The sequence below is a fragment of the Amphiura filiformis genome, chromosome 16 (genome assembly GCF_039555335.1).
Source record: "Amphiura filiformis chromosome 16, Afil_fr2py, whole genome shotgun sequence".
Classification (NCBI taxonomy): Eukaryota; Metazoa; Echinodermata; class Ophiuroidea; order Amphilepidida; family Amphiuridae; genus Amphiura; species Amphiura filiformis.
In genome coordinates this window covers 50826322-50845553 of record NC_092643.1, presented here as the reverse complement: position 1 = coordinate 50845553, position 19232 = coordinate 50826322, and the positions used below count along the sequence as shown (strand labels likewise).

Sequence of the window (19232 nt, the reverse complement as noted above, 5' to 3'; positions counted from 1 at the left end):
AATCCAATGTATTTGCCTTCAGATGTGAATCTATAGATTCCGACTTCACCCAGGCGATTGCACATGAAGAGTTCCCCCTTCGACGTACAAGCGACACCAGTTGGACACCATGAGGAAATTCCTGGTGGAGCAGTAATCTTAAACTTATGGTTGCCATTTTCGTCGACAATCTCACAATGACCAGCTTCACAAGAGCTTATCACGATATCTCCTTTGGGCGTAATAGCCAGAAAGTTAGGCTTTACATCAACAGCGAAAGAGTACATGTGGGAACCATTTTGGCGTAACACCGAGATGTACTTGGAGCTGACTTCACCAACAACGATTTGGTCGGATTTATTGAGAGTGATGCCACATAGAGCATAGTCTCCTTCGCCTTTCTCAGTGGAATTGGATGCAGTTCCATCTGGAGATAAAGTGAAGAACTGTCTCTTGAATTTCCCTTCTGGATTGTAGACGTTGACAAATGGCGTGCTGTCAGTAACGAAGAAGTAGCCATCTTCAGAGATAGCCACATCCCATGGACACGAATATTTGCCACTGGACAGCTTCTGTCTAGCTTTAAAGCCAGATTCGGCATTGAATGAGTTACCTTCCATGCTGTAGGTCTTAATGATGCCGTCAACATTCTCTACTTTGGCAAAACCCCCACCTGGCATTGAAGATACTCCTCGAGGGGAATGAAGCTTCCAACCACGGTCAGATGGTAGCCGTGTACGTGAATTACACTTGGGACACACTTCGCTGTTGTCCACATTGCTGCGCTTGTTGTTATCTTGAAAACATTTCATGCAAAAGTTATGGCCACATGGCATTTCTTTACGATCTACGATTGGTCCTTTACATGCCGCACATTGGAAAAGTCTGCTTTTGATGTCCTTTAGAGAAGCGCGTTTACTTCCAGCTTCCACCGCCGCCATTTTGAACAACTAAAACTCAAAATCTGATTTCATTCAATCTATGCAACCCATACAATGCTAAAATAGGTGTGTACATGTGTACCGGATTGCACTGGATATTGTTATACATGACTACACAAATATAACAATAGGTTGAACTTGAAATACTTGATAAGGTCAAAGTGATATACCTATTGTCTGGCAATGTAATACGTAAGCTCTACGTAAAAGTTAAGAAATAACAAAGCATGTTACAGGTCAAATTTCCTATTTTGACAGTAAAGTCTGTTGCACTCAATTTTGTGTAAGGCGAAAGAGTAGAGAAAAACTTAAAGATTATACTAAATTGCTTGAGAAAATATCCGAAGGATTTCTTAGATTAAAATGTGTAAAGAACATTATGAAATAGCTAAAGGTCGATTATTCTAACCAATAACACAGAATTAGCTTACTTCAATAATTGTATCCAAGAGGCAATTGGCTATTCCAGGTATTGGATGCAAGTAGTAAGTGTGGGCTTTTTTGTAGGTGAGGTCAAAGGTCACGATGACGTCACTTCCGGGTCAAAGGTCAGCCGGGGTCAAAGGTCATGGGTCAAAGGTCACGATGACGTCACTTCCGTGTCAAAGGTCATCAGGGGGTCAAAGGTCGATTTGCATATTCACGAGATGGGCGTGGCTAATTAGCATATATGAATATTCATGAGATGGGCGTGGCTAATTAGCATATATGAATAACATTTTGAAGAAAGTTGAAAAAAAAATGAAAACAATCTCAAAATTAAATTTCAAAAAAAAATTTCAAAAGATTTCAAAAAAAAAATTTCAAGAAAAAAAAATTTTAAAAAAATAAAAAAAAGATTTCAAGAAAAATTTCAAAAAAAAAATTTAAAAAATTTCAAAAAAATTATAAAAAAAATTTGAAAAAAAATGTAGAAAAAAAAAATGACCCGTTTTTGTTCTAGAAACACCAAAATTTTAAAAATAAGTGAACAAATTTGCCTAAAATAACGCGTCAGATCGGGTCAGACACGGAAGGTATCGGCGCCAAATTCGATATATACGGTAAGGGTCGAATTACAAGCTATCCGCGGGGGTCGAGGTGTCGAAAGGTCGATGCGCTTAAGAAATTAATTTTGTCTAGGGAAATATCGTAATTTTTCGTTCTATATTACGTATCGAGGTAAAACTCCCTCACCATGCTTGACCCGGAGCGACCCTTTGACGAACTTTGATGTCTACGTACCCGTATAAAAATGACTTAACTAGGTTATGATCGGTGTGACATAGAACTGGATTAAACCAGTTAGAACCGGATAAAACCGTTTCTCCTATCACCTCCCACCACCACCCCACATACATCAAAATACACCAATGCGTCGATTGCGTAATGAAATGCGTCAAAGCGTACCGAAATGCGTCGATTGCGTAATGAAATGCGCCAAAGCGCATCGAAATGCGCCGATTGCGTAATGGAATGCGCCAAAGCGCATGCGAAATGCGTCAAAGCGTAGAACGAAATGCGTCGATCAGCAGTAACTAAATGCGCCAACGTGTAACAAATTGCGTCTAAAATGCATCATTGTGTCCTAAAATGCGTCAAAGCGTAACAAATTATTTCAATATGCGATATTTCAATTTCCGATATAAACTTTAATTTCAAAATGATGGCACTTGACCCCTTAACTTTCGACCTCGTGAATCATAGTCTTTTTATTCCGAAATGCATCAAACTATAACAAATTGCGTAACGAAATGTATCAAAATGTAACATATTGCGTCAAATTGCATCGATCGCGCGACGAAATACGTAACGCGAAAGGGAGGTTTAAGATTGGGGTAATAACGAGTAAAAGAGTCGATTGTGTTTTGTTTCTCAACTTTATTATCTTTAATTCGCGGGTTAATCTTCGTCATCCTCTCCTATGGCAGATTCCGAGACATTATCATCTTCATCGTACTGGAACAGCCCGTCAAATTTAGAGCGATGTTTAGCCATCGTTCTCTTCACGGCTTTGTCCACCTCAACTCCATTCTCCATTTTCTCCTCGAGATCATCCGCAATCTCCGCGTAAACTCCGTCGTCTTTGAGAAGCGTGTGGCTTCGTAGAAACGTGCTGTACCGTTCGAAAAAGTCGCGTTTGACGGCCCATACGGTTTTCAGATGGGCCTTTTCCCGCGCTATCTCCGGGTCCATGCCGTCGCCGACGTACTTTTCGTATTTTTCCCTCCTCATGTATTCCGTAGCGTCTTTAGCTCCCTCGTACCATTCCCGATAAGCCTCGTTGTCTTCCAGTTCATCGCTCTCTCGGTCCGAGACAACCTCATCCTCGATTTCCGAGTCGGACTCCTCCTCCTCGTCTTCATCATCATCCTCTTCTTCTTCAAGGTGTACGTGTCGCTTGTGTCTCTCGAGATCGTACTTGCGCGAGAACGTCCTGCCACACACGGAGCAAGGATAAGATTTAAAGGAATTCATATTGACTCTTCGGAAGTTAGGATCGAAATGATCGATAGGTTTAAAATGACCGACTTATATACTAAACTTTTGCGTTACTCATTACGCAATTGACACAGTTTTACGCATTTCATTACGCTTTGACGCATATTGCAGCGTAATGGACGCAATTTTAGACGCAATGGCGCATTTTTGACGCAATTTGTTACGATTTGACGCATTTCATTACGCAATCGACGCATTTTGACGCAATTAGTTACGCGATCGACGCATTTCGTTACGCTTTGACGCATTTCGTTACGCTTTGACGCACTGCATTACACGATCGACGATTTTGTTACGCTTTGACGCATTTCATTACGCGATCGCCGCATTTTGACGCATTGGTGTATTTTGCTGTATGTGGGGTGGTAGTGGGAGGTGGTAGGAATTGGTTTTATCCGGTTCTAACTGGTTTTAATCCAGTTCTATGTCACGCCGATAATAAGTCATTTTATACGAGTACATGGACATGTAGGGATCAATGTTCGTCAAAGGTTCGCTCCGGTCAAGCATCACTTCCCGGTCGAGGGAAAATTTGTTCACTTATTTTTAAAATTTTGGTGTTTCTAGAACAAAAACGGGTCATTTTTTTTTTTTTTTCTACATTTTTTTCAAATTTTTTTATAATTTTTTTGAAATTTTTTTAAATTTTTTTTTTGAAATTTTTTCTTGAAATCTTTTTATTTATTTTTTTTTTTTTTTTTTTTTTTACATTTTTTTTTTACATTTTTTTAAAATTTTTTTCTTGAAATTTTTTTTTTTTTGAAATCTTTTTGAAATTTTGTTTTGAAATTTAATTTTGAGATTTTTTTCATTTTTTTTCAACTTTCTTCAAAATGTTATTCATATATGCTAATTAGCCACGCCCATCTCATGAATATTCATATATGCTAATTAGCCACGCCCATCTCATGAATATTCATATATGCTAATTAGCCACGCCCATCTCGTGAATATGCAAATCGACCTTTGACCCCCTGATGACCTTTGACACGGAAGTGACGTCATCGTGACCTTTGACCCATGACCTTTGACCCCGACTGACCTTTGACCCGGAAGTGACGTCATCGTGGCCTTTGACCCATGACCTTTGACCTCAGTTGACCTTTGACCCGGAAGTGACGTCATCGTGACCTTTGACCTCACCTACAAAAAAGCCCACACTTACTACTGATGCATACCCCTAGCTATAGGATTTCGGACTTTCCTGACTTTTTGTCCAGATATCATAGTTATGCACGTTGGAAATCTAAATTTTCAAAGTGTCTATACGAATAGTTCAAACTCAAATATCCTAAATTTGAGAGGCTCAGTTTGGACAATTCCGCGATTTTTTATATTATATTTTATTAGATTTCCAGCCTTTTTCTAGTAACATTAGCAAATGGAATTGCATCCAGGAAACATGGAAATCCAGACATATTTTTATTGAACATTTGAACATTTAAACTCATTTACTCCTCTTTTGGGGCGTACAATTTCTGGAATAGCCCTTTACAGAATGGTCTATTTTCTTCGATAGAGGTGGTCTCAAATAATTATTTGGGCTATAATATTCTTTTTCACAAAAAATAGGAGTCATGGAGTCATAAAAATGTCAGGTAGGCCTACAACCAAAACTATGGCGCGCTATGCGCACTTATTTTTCCTAATTACACATTTCTTGACCTATTAATATTAAATTTCTTTTGACGATGTCTGTCAAAGGGGGTTCATGAACTTTTTAAACCCCAATATAGGTGGTTTATATTTTGGAACCTGGAATGGAACCTTCCCTTCCCACAAAGAACGTACAGTGTGCACAATAATTAAGGTACCACCAGTTCTGTTCACCCCCTGTATATCCTAAACAAAGATAATGTCTTATTAGAACATAGATTTTGATTAGAACCAGCAGCAAATAGCTGCATCTTATAGCTGGGATTTAAAACATCATTCGTTGAAATCGCTCTAGAAATAAAGACACGATGAGCTACGACGATCCAAAAACCCAAGGAAGATGCAAATTCAAAAGTTGCAGTTTGCTCCATTACATGCCCTATTGATTTCATTGATTAGTACACAAAAGTGCAACTTTTTGATTTTGTTTCTTAATTAGGTTTTAGATCACCATTTCTTTGAATCCGAACCAATTTCAACAAATGAGGTCTTAAATCAGAGCTAAAGAGTATAGGTATTGGTTGCTTGTTTCAATTTTGACATTTGTCTTTGTTTAGCATGTGATATACAGGGGTGAACATAACAGGTATACCTATATGCTTTTGCGCACTGTACTTCAACCCCATTTGGATTGTGTGGGGTTATGCGACTGGTATTCTAAAAACTATCCCCGAAAATAAACTGTGACTAAATTGGACGGAAAGATTTTGAAACGATTTCTGTTCAGGATGAAGCTAAATTTGCCAAAATGTTGGAGAGTATTTGAAAAAATGTGCTAAACAGAGAGTATCATCAGTACTTTAGAAACTTCAGTGTTTATGAAGTTCTGAAATTGACGACTCTTATATCTAGAGCCTGAAAATGCCATAGGCGGGAGGGGTAATCTGCCAAAACAACACCAGCTAGCCTTGATTCTCAGTAATTTTTTCTCTCTTGCGTTGTCTTCCATCTTGACTTTCTTGCCCAGATGTTTGTAACTAAACTTTCTCTATTGGTTCATTGTCAATTTCAATGGACTCTCTAGTATCAAAGTTGGTCATGTATTTCGTGTTTGCTTCATGAGTATTTTCAGTCCAGTTTTCTTGCTCTAGTATTCAAATTATTTAGCTGAACTTCCCGGGCTTCAACTGATGATGATGTATGAGCTACCATTCTCCATCGATGTTAATACCTCTTTCTTTTAAATCTAGTTGCTTGGAAATTTGTTCCATGGCAGCTGTGAATATTTTGGGAGAGATTGTGTCCCCTTGTCGTACTCCCCTATGTTGATAGGTTTGGAGACATTCTTATCTATGTGGATTGTAGCTGTAGCGTTTGTGTAGGCCTAAATGTCTTCTAAGATATACCCTTCGTTAATTTAATTTCAATTCTTCTTAAGGCTGCAAATAAGTCATATATAATTATTATGTTCGTCTTTCTCATAATCTATATGTAGCCTATACAAAGCTTCAGCTGACTTTTATATCAATCAGTTGGTTCAAAACATGCGGATATGATCAGTTGTTGAAAACCTCTCTCTGCTGAAGCCTGCCTGTTCTCTGGTCTAAAGTGCACGAGTCCCGTGCTGTCCTCTCTTTCAATTCGATATTCGGAGGGTACAGTGGCGTAGCAGCTCGTAGCCAGCATTTTTTTCAGAGGGTGGGCAAACTGGGGGAGGGGGGGGGCAAAAGTACAAAACTTGGCTAAAAGTCTTACATATCAGGGCGGCCAGCATCGCACGGGGTGGGGGGCAAGAATTCTCAGGGCCCTTCCTCCCCCCCCCCCGGCTGGCGTCCGGACTCTCTGACGCTACGGTCCCAGGCATATGTTCGAACAGAGTGCGGGTTCTAACCTCCAGAGGTGCCATCAGCATAGCCTACTACTGGCGAACCCTGCAGCAACAAGTTTATTCGTATTCCAATTCCATTAGGCCCAAGTCTAATTAATTTCCACAGGCCAATCTCGACGTCATTTTGCACTTTCCATTTGTCCAATTCCACGGGTCAGTTGGACCAAAAATCACTACGTCAAAGTTCTTTGAGACATATTCTAATTCCCACTTAGCCTAATTCCCATTGGTCAAATTCCCACTTTTGTAATAGGTCCCTATTATTGCCGCGGCATTTTTGGAGTAAACTGGCTGAGAACAGCTGCTATAAAACTATATCAGTATTTGTAGGCATTATATGGAAATTAGTGGGAAACCAACTTTGCAAAGTCCCTGAGCTGAGTGGTGAATCACTCTAAAGATATTTTTTCAGACTCATGTTCTGATTCCATTATGAAAAAATATAGCAACAGACAAAAAATGTCGGATTTCCAACGTAATTATTTTACACCACTAGCTTGGAAAAAATGGGGGGAAAACCCCCGTTGCATTCCCATTACTATTCAAGTCAGATATAGTCACACCTAATAAACTTCTGCAGCCTTTTATACGGTTTCTTTGTTTAAGAACATCATCGTGTTCTCCTGAGACTGCACAAATAAAGAGCCCCTTTGGAACCTTTTTTCTGAGAGTGTAAACTAGCTTAGGCCGGATGATAAAATTAATGTTTTGGTTCTCGTCAAGAGGATTTTCATGAGGGTGGGAGGGTTTTGTTTTGTATTTTTCCAATCCAATGTAAAATGAAATGTAAAATGAGCATTGTCAGTAGTTTTCGGTCTTTTCCAACAGTGCTCGAGGAAACGATGAGCCCCTCTTTTGTTTCAAATGAGTACCACAAAAAGTCTTGGAAGAGATTCTTGTTCTCACAGTCTAATAAACTTATGAACATTTCATACCGTATAAAATGGGGTAACTTTGGGCACTTATCAGAGTTCTTCACTGCTTCCAAACAAAACCAATTATATTTCTAATTAACTCTTTTTTATGACATTAGGGTTCCCTTCTACACCTTGAAGTTGAAAAATATTTTTTAATAGGGTACCTGCAGGTAATATGGGACCATTAAGGACGTTTAGCTTATTTGCATATTAACTAAAGAAGATATGCCCACAAGAGATTGTTATGATGAACAACCTGTCCTTTAAGATTAATAAAACAGGCAATGTTACCTTGTTTTTATGTTTGTTTGGACGCTATGACGTCAAAATGACGTCATCGTCAAGTGTCCCATATTACCTGCATGTGCAGGTAATATGGGACACTGTGTTATCTCTATGGTGAAAATCAAAAGTTCAGAAAATCACTCTTTTGTTCTAAAAACATTTTTGTTACATGATTTTGAATGTTAAATGCAAATTTCTACAAGAAAATTCAATTTTCTAAATAGTTTTGCTTTTCGCATTGACAATGCACACAATTTCCTATGTGTCCCATATTACCTGCACCCATTCAGTTGAAAATCAGAGAAAATAATCATTTATAAAAGGAAAGTGCCACTAGTCAGTGGAATTTTACCTGCTGATAAGCTTAACCCATCACCTAAAGATCATAAAAAATGACAAATGCCCCCTCAGTACCAGAGTTTTTGGATACACAATCATAAAATGTGACGTCATTGATTTTATATCAGGCCAAAAAACGACATAATTTTTTGGGCAATTTCACTCTTTTTGGCATTGATTTCCAAGAGTTTGATACACAGACTCCAAAACTGCATTTCTAGAAGCACAATTGATGTCTCTAAACACTTAACAAATCAACTTAAAGTGTTTATCTTCTCTAAGCTACTTTTTGTTAAAATGAAAACAGGTGTCCCATATTACCTGCTGTCCCATATTACCTGCACCTACCCTAATTTTGTAAGGGTGCCCTAGGGGTTAAAAATAACCTGACCAAAGTTACCCCGCATTTGGGGCAACTTTAGTCAACTTTGGTCCATGAAGAAAAAAAAAATCTAAAAAATTGATCTTCGCTGAATATGGGCAAGTTGTTGTTTTTGTGACATTTGGCCCCTTGCAAAATTAATCAAGCACGCACACATCCTTGCTCACAAATATCGATTTTAATTTTTTCTGAAAAAAATGTAATGCTCATTTTTGGTAAAAAATCACGATTTTTTTTTTTCGTGATTTCGAGGAAATTGGACATGAGCGAATATTATTTCATCCAAATATATTTCTTAACAAATTGACACCGAATATGACTAAAAGCAATACGGTATTGCTGTACGAAAAATAGTATGACTCCAAATTAAAAGTTACCCCGGGCCCCGCTGACCGAAGTTACCCCATTTTCGGTAACTCATTCCAAAAGCTTCCAAAGTCTGAAAAAGAAAATGAAAACTCTAAAAAAAAAATCGGACAAATCCTAGAAATTGAGGAGGGAGGCGAGAACCAAAACATCATTTTATACGGCCTTAAGTAAAGTCTAATGTATAAACATGGAAGCTCTCAGTGAACATTTTTCACATGACCAATAATTTATCACCATAAACGAAACCTGTGTCGCGCCCCCTCTGGTTGAGTTTAATCGCACATTACATAGGTAGTACGTTAAAGATGCCAAAGCTCTCACGAAACGATGAACTCTGCAGTTGACTATGCGATGAACCAGCGCTTCCGCTTTTGTTGTGTTTATTTCCTGCATTTGTGGATCACTGTGACGCTGTTTCCTGGTATTTCTGACGGCTTACCGACATTCCTGGCATCAAATTAACGATTCTTCGGTAAGATTAGGAACCTCATAGTAAACGCTTTAATGTTATAATAAAATTGATACAAGCGATTGTAATTATAGATGTAAATTTTAAGGTAAGAAATTTAATAGGCGGTACAACTGGACTGCCATAGTTAATTTTGTAAGTAAGCTTAAATTTGTGTATGAAAGAAATAAATATATATGGTCATGATTGTCATTCATACACTTCAGGCTGGGGGTATTTGGTGAGTCTTAGACTATAGTGTTTGTATTTTTTATAGCTGCTTATATTAAAAAGCTATCAAGTTGTTCAGAGCTCAGAGTTTATATTTTAAAAATAGGCAAACAAAAACTGAAAATGTTGTAATAATGTCTAGTAAAAGTACGTCCATGGATGGTTCACCAAACATAATGCGGCTCAAGTCCCGCTGGCCATTTAAGTTTACCGTCTTTTGTATTTTGAAATCTGTTGCTGTTTTAATGATTCCCAATTTCCGGTCAATTATTCATTGCTGTGTCAAACTCGCGTGTGGGATCACCGCGCCAGGAACCAGCCAAACTTCAGAATAAAAATATTAACAATCATGAATGATGTGGGACTTGTAAAGGATTGTACGTACAGAGATTAAATTGAATTAAATTTGACCTTTCTAGGCAAGTTGACCAAAATTAAGTGTGAATAATATCAGTTGTAGTAACTACAAATTTCAAACGTTTGAGGACTTGTTCTCAAGTTGTAGCAGGTTCCATAGGGTGTCTTCAGTGTTAATTGTTTTCATTAGGAATGTCGCAAAATATTAAATTTGACAATAATTAACAACCTGTTTGACCTCTCCATATATTCATACATTGCTCACCATGTTTTCATATCATATTTTGTGGTGAAAAATAATTACAAATGTGTAATTTGCAATCATTTTTGGAGCAACAATTTCTTCGTACGACGGCGACGGCTCAGTCCCGGCTAAATGTGTATGTGAATGCACATTAAACACATACAACACATACACAGCACCTGTTGGAACTCCCGGTCGGAGCCGTGAGTTTCAATTATTGGAACTGGAATAATATGTAGTTCCAGTAACTGTAACTCGGCATACCGTAGATGTCATTATGATAAAGACTGACGTCTTGCTGGCAGGACTAGAATAATATGATGAAGGACAGTACGTGTAGGCCTACCAGATTTTTATGTGCAATGCAAACCTTGTGGTGTTTTGATGTTTTGGGAGACTGTGTGAGGGATCTCAACCCACGGATGACAGGTCCTATTCTTCTGTACTGTGTAATTCCTTCAACAATTCCCCATACGGTAAATGGTCTTATACGATGGACAGAGGACATGTGGAAGCACGTGTGGCCGAGTGGATAAGGCGCCCGACTCATAATACATAGGTTGTGAGTTCGAGCCCCGCTCGTGCCAACGTGTTGTGTCCTTGGGCAAGGCACTTTATCCTCATTGCCTACTGGGGGATGGGTTGGGTTGGATTGGATGTTTGTATAGTTGTTTGTTTCAATGTTGCAATATTGGCGCTGATTAAGCTGCTGCCTGCAAATTGCATTGTGTCTGTTTAGGTGTGTTTAATGTACAATTCTAGCAATTTGACCTGCGGGTCACCATTAGAGTTTGAAATAAAAACCTTCCTTCTGACAATGTAATTATGTATGTTCCTTGTACTATTGATCATTGCTTTCACACGTACACTGTACATGTTTATGTCAAATGGAACAACCTCATAAAACTTATACAGGACCTGAAGTTCAGTTCCAGTCAGTCATAAAAAAACAAAATACTTATGCTTTTTTTTATAATTATTGGAAGTTGATTCACTAACTCCTGAGAACATCATTTATACGGTCATACAATGTAATTTGGTGTTTTGACTGGAGGTGAGGAGAGTTTCACAACACTTAACTGCAGAAGCCAAGCGTGAAGGGATGTGAAGGCGTAAAGTTTTTGTCAGATAAGAATCGGCACTTGTTTACATTTTGAGAGCGTGCAGAGCGTCAACACGGAAGTGGGATTCTGATTGGCTGAACCAATCGTCTGACAATCATAGCAACAGACCAATAATCTGATTGGCCGATTGTGCGTGAAATCGTTGGTCGGCGCAGATCGGCGCCCTTAAAGTGAACACAAAGCTCCGCGTATGTCGCTCATTAACAGGGCGCTAGCATCAATCTGAGCAAGCGAGTGCCATTCTTCTTTGAAACCCAGTGTAGGTGGTTGATTACTCGCAGCATTGTATTGTTGAAGGTGGCTTGTTACTTGTTCTTTAAATTGAAGCTTGGAGTTGAAGTAAGATTAACAATGTGCTCCGGTAGAGTATTCCATTCGCTGATGGTCGTGGGGATGAATGACTCTATATAACAGTACTTGGTTTCTTGATGTCTATTGACTGCCTTTGTGTTGTTTCTGCGGGTGTGGCGGGCGACTGGTGTGAGAAATTTTTGCGCTGGTGTGGTGACGTGACCGGTGATTATTCCCTGTTGGTGTCACATCAGAGCAGATTTGGTAGTGAAACAATGTCGGTTGGTAGGCTGTATTTTTTGACAAAAATGCTTTAAAAATGCAGAAATGTTGCAGAAAAGTAAATAAACTTACAGATCGTAATCAGATAGCCAAAAATAGCATTGCAACCCTAAAGTTTACAGGAAGAACCAGAGGTCACCTGGCGATATTTTGTCATTTTCAGGTATATTAATAAGCTTACGTATGGAGCTTCCTTATGTTTTATCGCTGAAAATTCGCCTCTAATAGATGCTCTATTTTTGGAAAAATGCAATGCCTCAGGGGCGTTTATTAGCATTTTGCTCCATGACACAAGTTAAATCGAACCCTGGTTGTTTTCCTCTTGAATGAGTGCAGCAGTAGATTAAAGTGTCCTCTTTATGTCAGAGGGCTTGAGATGTATGTGGAACAGCCAAAAACAACCAATATGATGAAGCAATCTATCGGGAGTGATATCATGCCATCAGTCCAACCGAATGATTTATTGTGATTTGTGTATCAAGCGTGAAATGCATTTCATGATCAATCCTATTCATCATTCTGTTTCTGTTGAACTTTCACATGCATACGTGTACAATTGTACATTGTATAATGTAGGTTAAGTTGGGCGGGATTTCTACTCAAAATACTTAATAATAATAATAATAATAATAATAATAGCGACAAGGCACATATCCACTCAATTAAGAGCGCTCAAGGCACAAAAACAAAAACTAACAATAGACAAAGAAAACTGGAAGTAAATTAAGAAACATAACTTAAGAATTACAGAATGTCTCTGACATAAGATGGGTTTTTAACAACTTTTTAAACACAGTTACATTTTTAGCAGTTCTAATATAAATAGGCAGTTCATTCCATAGACATGGAGCTGCGATTGCAAATGATCTGTCACCCCATGTGCGGTTGGATTTTCTTTCTTGAAGAAATTGCATGTTTCCAGATCGAAGCGTACGGGTGCAAACATAATGTGAAAGGAGTTCAGATAAATATGACGGGGCAATCTCATTAATACATATACAATCAACATGAAGTTTTTTAATTTTGGGGGCTACTTTTGCGTAAGGTTGGTCTTAAAACTCTAGAATTATGGAAACTTTTGGGCATCATAACTGCTAAATTGTTGGTCTATAATATATTAGTGTACAGACTTACAATGTAGAATGGCAAAGACTTGACAAATCCATCTGTGAGGTCAAATTTGGGCAAAAATGCTCAGTTTTAGAGAAAATTAAAAAACAGGTTTTTTGACCCAACTTTTTTCAGGAAACATAACAAAATATTCTTTTATGAATTTTATAATACAAACATGCATTCATGGTATTAAGCAGAGATGCTTATATGGGACATTTTACTCTACACACTGTATAAAACACTGAAAGAATGGGGTTCTACGGCGTGCATGACATACGACCGCCGACCAGTATGTAATTTAGACAAAAAAGAAAATATGTCTGAAAACCTAAATTTATGCGAAATGTGTTTTGTTTTTTTGTTTTTTAATAAAAAATGTTATACTGTAAACAAGGGTGAATAGGTTTCTACCAGGACTCAGTTTAGGAAAAGTCTTGGTTCATCTGAATATAATCAGAACTAGGACTCACTTTTGTTTTAGTAAAAACAGTCAGAATTGAAACCAAAATGGTCTCCAATGGCACAATTGATCAATAGTCTACTTTCATCAATAATAGTTCAAATTCCTCAGATTGCAGAGAAACTATTTTGGTTCACCATTTCCTATTTCAACTTCATAACAGGTAATAGACTGTATACGACATGCTGTTCAGGTCAGGACTAAAAGTGTCTCCCGACATTGTAATTTGTAATTTCAATGGGTTGCTCTACAACTGATGGGCCTGAAAGAAGGCCTATGACTTATTTTCACCCCTGGCAGTAAATTTTATCCCCAAAACAGAATGTGTGCAGCCTACGGGAAAATGCACTGATAACACTCCAACTCAGTGTCAACCCTGCTTTGATTATAAATCACAAGTTTGTTAAATGCTTTAGTTATACCAGTGGTAATTAATTTAAAATTAATTAATATAAGCCTACATGTTATATATAGTACAACTTTCCTGTTAGCCTGTGCATCAATTTTTCTTTTTTGCTTAAACTTCATTATTTTGCAGGAACTTTGTACCTTAAAACCTTGAAGAAAAATCTGTATATTTATTTATTTATTGAAATTTCAATCACATCTGATGATTTTGACAGTGTTTCAGATCAATTATATACATGTAATTGAAGGGAGAACAAGCAATTTTGATTACAGCTTGCAGATTTTGATAGTAGAGAAAGTTACATCTAGGTGTAGCTGCTGTGTGCAGTAAAAAGGCTACTAATTTTACTTTTGTATTTTTGTTTTATTAACTGCAATTTCATGCGCTAAATGCATGAAAATGTAGCCGTACATGCATGCATTTGTGTGCAATGGTATTGGTAACAAGTTCTAGTCTGTCTGTATTTTTTTTACTTTGCTTTGAAGCTGTTTTCATTATTGTAACAATTGTTCAGAGTTATTTGCTTTGCACCATTCAAGCGTGACATTCATTTTATGCGATCATATTATTATTCATGATAGGCTGAAACAGCCCCTGGATCTTGCAGGCATACAATAAGTCAACCAAGAGTTGCTTTTGTTTTCAGAGTAGACTAGCCCTGGTGGATGCTTTTTGACCCCTTTTTCTAGGCCAGTTTTGGAAATGGGTTATTTTTTATAATTTTTCAGAAAATTTTGCCTCACTGTAGCCAAAATTTTCCAAATTTACCAACATTTTGTGAAAAGTTGTAATAGTCCAACAAGGTTAAGTCACAAGTCAAGCTCGAGTCAAGTCAAGCCATTTTCAAATTTTCTCAAGTCAAGTCACTGATTTTCTCAAGTCATGCCAAGTCACTACTTATCACACATCAAGTCATTTCAAGTCATAAACTAGATGCAAAATACCTGAAAATCTAACAAATAACTTGAAACAAACAATTACCTACTAAATGAAATTATGTGCAAACAGCTGATTCGTCTGTGAAGCTTTGGACCCACATTCCACTCAGGAAGAAAAGTTGCTGGTAAAACTTTTTACATAATTTACATAAAACCCAGGGTCACCACATGACCAAGACCAGTGGCGTAGATTTCTTTTTGACATTGGGGAGGATGGCGAAGTATACTGAATCCAGCACCTTTTGGCTCCAGAATAAGTTTATGGAACAAATACATGTATGCACGTATATAAAGGTGGAATACTTAGTAGTAGTAATAATTTTTTTCTCAGGGTTTTGTGACTCAAAACAATGCATGAGTCAAGTCAAGTCAGTTGGCCTTTGGACTCGAGTCATTAAGTCGAGTCATTTTCAGGTCGTCGGAAGGACCTTATGGCATCACAAGTCGTATGTGTCTGTCAGTTTGTGGGGTGTCGACCGGGGGTGTCGATGTCCATGTGTGTGTCCGTCAGCAATTATGGAAGGGTTTTGGTTAAAATTTGGTCTGATACATGTATGAACAGTTCAAATCCACTGCTGTTAGACAGGTAGAAGTGCCCATCAGGTTTAAAAGCAGGGTCAAAAAGTATCCATTGCTCATTTTAAACTCATTTAAAAAAAAATTTTGTCACTTCATTTGAGCAATCATGATTCATGTGATATTGTGAATCTGCTTATGTAATGTCATAAATCAGGTTAAATTTTCTAATGAGCATATAGCTGGCTTTATTGCCAGTGTTGTGCATACATATATGTAACACTACTATGCTCTGCTGGGCATGCATTTATGATATTGATAAGAACTCTGACCAATTACGAAAACAGCTGTCATGCCTGTTAGTGCTTCAAGTACAAAATGAAGGTATAAAATTTGCTGGTATGTTGCAAATTAACAATTGACCAGAAATGGCCAAGAAAGAAGGACAATTTTGAACCTCATCCATTTTCAAGAAAAATGTGAAAATGTCAATCATTTTTACTTATTCGTGTAAAGAAGACCTTTCAATGATAAAGTGCACAAAATGATGTTGGTGCAAGTATTAAAATCTACAGTGGACACTATTAGAGGAGGATAACTGTATTGCAGGAAAAGATGCATGTTTCAAAATTTTGCGTATTTTGCTGTTTATTTCAGAACTCAGAACTGCAAATTAATATATGCTGCAAAAATTGTTTAACCCATAGGCTAATGTGAAACTGTTAATAAATGAACTGTTAAAAATAAAATCACAAATAATCAGTAGCACTAAAATGTGGTGTGATCAAGCAAAATCAGTCTGAAGTCAGGCATATTCAATTTTCAGTTTCTTATAGGATTGAAACAGCATTTGCAAAGCTACATTTTGCAGAAAACCCCATTGAATTTGGATACCAGTTCAAAAGATGTGAGCAGTTAAAGAGTTTCCAAAACAATAGGAAACAAAAGGAAATATTTCCTTTGTTTGCTATAATTCAAAATCAAGACTTCCTTCCAACTGATTTTGCTTGATCGCATCATAAATATCCCGCTATATATTTTTTACAGGATGCAGAAAATCCTAAAATATTCCAAATGTCAAATGCTAAGAAAAATAGTATGATTCATATTATTAGAATTATGATTAATTATATAAGCTTATAAAATGTTGTCTTTTTCTTTTAATATTGCAAACAGGATCCACATCAGTTCACCCTTGTATACAGACTTCCACAGAGAAGGTGTGAATCCATGAAACATCACACCTGTGACTCAAGATTAATTTGGTTTGATATAAAAGAACATTGAGACAATAAACCATTGTGATGTCTTCATATATAATATTGGTATTACTTGGAGTTATTGGTTCCATCAGGGCAGCTGATTTTGAAGCAGCTGTGCAACCTTTTACGATATATGATGAACAGAGACTCTTAGGACGTAAGTATATAATCAAGGGTATCTTTCTGCTTGTTGGCATTCCACTTGTACGACATGCAATCAACAGCAAATACCAGATTACTTAGGGGCTGTGCAATAATTATGAGCCCTCCCCCAGGGGTATATAATTTACAAACGGCTCGCTAAAAATCGCTCCCCCCCCCCTTGGCCTGTCAAAAATTGCTTGCCCCCCCCCTCGGCCCGCCAAAAAATCTTTGCCCCCTTGCACATGCCAAATATTTGGGATCCCAATTTGCAAACTTTAAATGGTCTTTATATATGTTGCGAGTGCAGCGTGCAGGAAAATATGCATATTTAAGCGTTTCCGTACAGTTTTCCTAAGCATTTTTAGAGCATTTTATTTAAAAGGCGCCCCAAGAATGTGTGCCAAAAATCGCTTCCCCCCCTCTTGGCTTGCCAAAAACTGCTTTCCCGCTTTTGGCTGGCCCAAAATGTCTTGCCCCCCCAATTTTACCCTCCCCAGGGCTTATAATTATTGCACAGCCGGGTGACAGCCCCTTATGAATCTCAATAGGGTTATGGCAGTAGGGTTTAGGGCTAGAGCAACATAAGGCTACCAATCAACAATCTCCAATCAAGGATCTTTTATAAATTAGGCCAAAAAAAAGTTTGTTTGCTTGTTGACCAAAAAAAATATGTTGATCTTTTTCGGGTGGGGGTGGGGGAGTTCACTATCATTTGCTTCAAAGTCAAATGTACGTAGTTGTATGTTAATAAGATAGCTGTCAGGCTTTTTTTTTTTAAACAGATGTTTTTACATGATGTACATTGTTCATTTTAGTCAAATTGAATAAAAGATTCCAACCCAGTTGTGTCTTATATCCGGCTGTATTGATATCAATATCAGATTGATGTATTCTGTAAATTTAGTACTCAGTTTGTGAAACATGGAAAATATATTTATGTTAAAATAACTGCACATGTAAACCATTTGCTTTTCTTCCGACATACATCATCCTTTTTATTTGTTTAATTTTTTATATATATACCGTATATTTCCCCTAATACCCCCGGTCCCCCGCCCATGAATATTTCTAACAAGGGGACATTTGTTATAGGTTATTTGTTAGGTAATAATTAAAAATCACGCCAAAATGACGAACTATGAAGTTAGGATCAGTTTCTTCAAAGACTACTCACGATTTAAGGGGACACAAGTCACAAACCGCTAAAATACGCGATGCCCCACGATTAAGAGTGTGTGGTTCCCAGTACGTTTAATACCCGTTTATCTCCCTATGGATAATATATCCCGGGGGGGGTACTCAAGTTTGGTTTTGGTAGGGACGTGTCGCTGAGATTTTGGAAGTGGACCCATAAATATACCAATTTTTCAAGAAATTTGGACCCATTGATATACCAAAAGTCAAAATTTTCGCTGAATTTAACCAAAATTGTCTTAGTTTTTACAAATTTTCCCAAAATTTTGGGAAAATTTTGAAAATTTTGGCTAGATTAAGGAAAAAATGGGCTATTTTCCGAAAAAATTGAGAAAATTTTGAAAAAAGGACCCATTCATATACCAAAATAGGCTTTGAAAAAGGGGTCATTGATATACCAAAAGGCTGAAAATGCTACCCATATTTGCGGCACATCCCCGTATGGTCATTTGTACTGAGTACCCCCCCCCCCCGGGGGAATCATACTCATTTTAATATTTTCATTTTAATACTTTCAGATGTGCCTTCATATCGACCACAGGACGATACACAAAATGCAACAGTGAATGCATTTCAAGAACTACATTTGCCCACCAGTTTAAATGACATCTTTTTTGTTGGTGAAAGAGGCATTGCTTCAGCTGTTAGTCTAGACAATGTCACAGATAGACTGGTAAGTGTGATTGGGCTATTCCATTTCAAATCCACACTACCCCTGTGGAAGATTTTGGAAATATGTTCCGCAGGGGGAGTATGTTTTTCAAATGTAATTGGTCACAGTTGATCATATTGAAACCCATCCTCCCTCTGTATTATGGCTTTGCCTATATATCTTCCACACCTGGAGTGAGTATTTCAAATGGAAGTTACCCAATTGTCTATTCTATTCAAAACTTATACCCCCTGTGTGGAAGATTTTAGCTCAATCTTCCACAGGGGTAGTGTGGATTTTAAATGGAATAGCCCATTGCATTGCTACAGCAAAATAATATATAATATAATATACATGGCTTCCTTGAGGCAGTAATTTAGATCTTGGTTT

The 19232-nt window shown here is 37.6% G+C and overlaps 1 long non-coding RNA gene across 1 annotated transcript; it reads left to right on the top strand.

Annotated features, from left to right (window-relative positions):
• Positions 1-9541: 9541 nt before the first annotated feature.
• LOC140136625 (uncharacterized) lies at positions 9542-18857 on the top strand. The gene is made up of 3 exons (XR_011856707.1): positions 9542-9649; positions 16767-17009; positions 18709-18857. It is a non-coding gene; the product is annotated as an uncharacterized lncRNA (long non-coding RNA).
• Positions 18858-19232: the final 375 nt, after the last annotated feature.